Genomic DNA, 5,158 nt, shown 5'->3' on the forward strand with positions numbered 1-5,158 from the left:
TATTGCATGGATATAGGTTGTTAGAATATTTTTGTCATTTGTAGCTTTCAAAAGCTTTAAAGTCTATCTAATGGATGTCAAATCAATATTTTTGAGAGTTGATCTAAAGAAAAACATTTACATTAAACTACTTGCAACTTTCAGATTGGAGACAAATTTAGATGTAGTTTGCAAATTAAAGAAGTCATTTTATAGATTGAAGCAGGCACCAAGAGCCTGGCATGGAAAGTTAGATAGGAATTTGATCAATCAAGGATTTAGAAATGGTTGGGCTAACAACAACATGTACTTCAAAGTTGATATCAAAAGAATTTTGATTGTGGTTGTGTATATTGATGATATTATTTTTGGAGGCAAAGATGATTGTGCAAAAATTATGTTGATGATATGCGGTAATAGTTTGAGATATCTATGTTTTGTGAGTTTATCTTCTTTTTTGGATTGCAAGTTGACTAGAACAACAAAGGTATATTTATCTCTCAATCCAAGTATGTAAAGGAGCTTTTGAATAAGTTTGGGTTAGAGAACTCAAAACTAGTTAGTAAACCTATTGCTCCTATATGTAAGTTGATAGAGGAAGATAACTCATTGAATGCCAATGCAAGAAAGTATAGATTGATTATTTTAGGTCTTTTGTATCTGACAACATCTAGACCTGATATCATGTATGCAATTTGTTTTCCATCTAGATTTTAGTAAGAACCAAAAGAACCACATGTTATGGTTTTGAAGAGGATTTTAAGATATATGGAAGGAATTGAGAATTATGATTTATGGTATCCAAAGGATCGTATTTACTTTGACAAATACAAATGTTGATTGGGCAGGATCTTTAGATGAACGAAAGAGTACCATCGAAGCATCATTCTTTCTTGGTTCTTGGTTAGCTGCTTTAGTAAGCAAGAAGTAGGATCATATAACAATTTCTATTGATAAATCAAAATATATTGCAACATCCTCATGGTGCATATAAGTATTATAGATGAAGGATACATTAAATAATATTGGGATTAGTTTTTTTGAACCAATTCTGATATTGTGTCATAATAAAAGTGTTATCTCTATGTCTAGGATCACTGTAATGCACTATAGAACAAAGCATAATGATATAAGATATCACTTTATTAGAGAGAAGGTTGAGGAAGGAGAAGTCTGCTATGAGTATGTTCCCATAAAGGAGTAGATAGAAGACGTATTTACTAAAAATATGCAATTGAGTATCTTCAAGAAACATTGGGCATTCCACCCCCTCTTAGTGCTCATTTATGAGCATCAACTTGTGCATTGATCCAATATTTTTCACTTCAAATCTTTCTTGATCAGTATTGGGAAGCTTCCTCATCGGTGAAGATGAGTGTAGCAACAAGGGGGCACCATTTTTGTTTCTACTATTCCTAGCCCTTTGTCGTTGCTGTCAAAGGGGGAGAGTTTTTGTAAGTTTATTACAGAGATTTGGATGCATTTGTTCCAACTATTTTCTTTCTTGGTTTGTTATATATTAATGAATGTTGTGATCAATGACAAATGGGGATATTTTTGGAATGTGAGATTGATGATTATCATTTTTCTTGTCATTGATGTCAGCATGGATGTCATTAGTGTCAACATCCTTATTCTAACCTTTGGTGGTTTGTTGGTACATTTATGGATGTAAATTGATTGGTTTCTAGTGGTTGAGGTGTATCAATTTGTTATCCATTAATTATCCTTCCCATTGATAACTTGTGCTTTCAGTGTTCATGACCATTGAATGATCATTAATTATTCTTCTATTTCATATCTTTTTGGTCGTTTGGATCATCTTGGGGATTGCATGGAGCTTATGTTTTGGGTCAATCATTTGTGAAGTGTATGGATGATTTTGGTTCCAACAATTTTTCCTAGCATGCTTATCATACCCGTTGGCACCAAATATCATGGTAGCATGATGGTGTGCTCAGGGATTATTGTGTTGCTCGATGTGGTGTATCCTATTTTAAATATATTTTGGCCAACAATTTTATGGTGGGAGTTTAGCATATATGTAAAATCATTTCAATATGTATGAAGAACAAGTGAGCATGTAAACAATCAAGTGTGTTCATATTTGTAAGGAAGGTGCAAATTAACTAGACAAGTTGATTGGGGAGGTGCACACACCTCTTAACTAAAATTTTAGAGGCCTAACACTATTATATTTTGGTTTCACTTTTCATTTTGTTGTAAGTCTTTATATTGATAGTGAGCCTTTCTATATTTGGGGCATGTCTATTCAGGCAATTAGCCAACTTATAGTACCATTCATTTAGGAAACTATCCTTGTTATACTAGATCACCTCTTTAGTGCCACCTTAACTATTGTTGTGATACATTTCATAAGAATTGACTTCTTCATGGTTTTCCCCAAATTGGGTTTTCCACATATAAATATGGTGTTCATTGTGTCAATGTGCTTGGACTTTTAATGCTTATCTTTTCATGGTGTATTGTTGTGCTTTAATTTAAAGATCTTAAGTATCAATGGATCTATGTTAATTGTTTACTAACAATTAGAAATAATTTATTAGTTGTGTGGGAATAATTGATTCACCCCCCTCTAAATTATTTGGCATGTTCAACAGATCTAAGCTATAAATATTTGTGAATAAGTAATGCTGGATTTAAACAATGGTTTCATTTAAAATGAGCTTCACTTATTATAAAAATACATGTGATGTTTTTTTAAAATTGTCACTCATGGATTTGAACAAGATTTTCACATCTAGTTGTATGTTACAATTTCCATGGGCTTTTAAAAGCATGTTACATGAAGTCTTTAACAAAACTTTGAATTGTAATATGTAAAACACAAAAAAATCATCACCCATGTATAATTACATGTTTTAAAAGAGCATTTACAAGTATTTTACATACATGTAATGAATCCTAAAATCATCACCTTTCTGTTTTAAAGTTAATGACAAGATTTCATTTGTCATTCACAAGTTGTTTTAAACATAAAATGGACTTTTGCATGTGTAATACATACAAAATGTGCCACCTTTTCATTTGAAGCCAATAACATATTTGTAGATATCACATGCAAGTCAAAATGTGTTTATTTTAAACAAAAAACTAATACATTGTCGGTGAACTTAAAAAACCCAACAATGAGTATAAGTTTAAAAAAAACTTCATTTTAATAATGAGTTTCTCATGTACACATATAAGCATTCAAACCTTTTAAAGATAACTCATGTAATGAGACATCAAAAGACTGCCAACATATTAAAATTCACTTATCTCCTTGCAAATATGTATGCTGGATTTTTAATTCTAGATTGCAAGAAAATGAAACCCAAGATGTTATGCCATAACAGACAAAAAGTCAATTTATACAAGATTTTGAACCAAAAATCGATGACATGTAGTGTATTTAATTCCTCAATATCTTTTGAAATATAGCTCCAATTGAGGCCTAAGATAGTTTGAAACCAATGGAAATGAAAATTCAATCAATGTAGGATGAAAAAACAAACTAGAGAAATAAAAAAAACTCAAAGGTTATCTAAAATCAAGCAAGCACTTGTAGTTAGGGAGGAAAAACCTATTATAGCAAGAAAGATTAAGACAAACATAATAGGAACATTCAAAATAGTGTTTAAAAGATGTGAAACTTATGACAATTCAAGGGATAACTATTGTCTTCATAACACATCATTTTGAACACCAAAACTCAAAGAAAACACCAATGAATTTATGAGAAAAACTTTGTAGAGTTGTCTAATTTTGTGAATTAAACAATTGATGAAAACACAATAATGATGGTTTCTCTTACAATTTTAAGTGTTGTCAATTGTGAAATATTGTGTCATATTTGTAAGGTGTTAAAGAACATATACCATACCTTATTATAGTAAATTTAGGACTCCCACATTTGGAGGTATTTAAGAGGGGTTACAAAATGGTGTGCAAGTATTTTTCACAATTACAAGTGGTTGTAAAATGCACCACATGCATTTGGACACTTGTCACATTTGGACTGCACTAGAAGTTTCCTCTTCCCTTGCATCTCTATAACTGACTATGTCTGGAGAACATTAACTATGTTGTGATTTGTAAGTATTGTTGTGGTGTTAGAATCACTCTAGATATTGACATTAAAAATTTGCAAGTAGAAGACTTGTTAAGTGATTGTAAAATCATTATTTATCTTAATACATTGAGCATACTTTCTATAATTTATAATTGAGACAAGTAACCAACATGGCTAGATACCTTTTTCAATGACAATACTACTAGATTTAATGAAATCAAAATGTAGATGTAGTCCAAGAATGCTTTGTGATTTTGAATCCCATGTATTAGGTGTTACTTATAAAGTTGACAAGTCTCTAGATATTGTATTACAACCAAACATGTTCACACCTGTGATTTAGTTTGGTTCTCGCATGTGATTGTGTCTTAATTGACACTATCATGTCTATGTTGATTTCCTAGTCAACGTAATGTTAAAAAATATCTTTCAAAGCTAGTATTCTTGTTATTGCATTGTTAGCCTTCCTTGAGTCTGAATCAAACCCATAAATTTTTTCTCCGCAATATGTATGAGAAATTTAAATGACATTAAAAAATATGCATGTGATGCATAAGTTGTTGCTAATGCAAAGCACTCTTGTCTAAATGCTCTATAATGTTTTCATTATTTGTGTAGGAATGCAACATGATCTTACCATTAAATATGTAATATTGGGCAGTAATTCAAAATATTCTAGATACAAGCAATTAGACAATAGTTCATTTTTTGGATGAATATGCCTCCTCTAATAATTAATAATATTAAAGTACATATTCACAAAAGAAAGACCACCCATCTTCTTCATTATGCTTCTCTTTATCTTCTCCTACCTCCCTTTTTTGAGGTGAAATTACCAAGGTCAAGTGACCAGGAAACCACTTAGAGGAAGTGGCCTAACTAGAATCACCTTCAACATCAGGCCAATTGGAACCACCATGAACAACAAGGGAGGAGTAGGGAACCACCCAGTGGCAGAGCCTTGATGCGACAAAGAATTCAAGCAATACCTTCACCCATCACCACCCCCACTAGAAGAGTGGCTTGTGGGATCTAGGAATGGAGAGCAGTGGAGCTGTGACCATAAGGACATCCACAAGGTGGACTGCAATCAGTGGAAGTTGA

This window comes from Cupressus sempervirens, chromosome 4 (genome assembly GCF_028749045.1).
Source record: "Cupressus sempervirens isolate cs-2001-9-10 chromosome 4, ASM2874904v1, whole genome shotgun sequence".
NCBI lineage: Eukaryota > Viridiplantae > Streptophyta > Pinopsida > Cupressales > Cupressaceae > Cupressus > Cupressus sempervirens.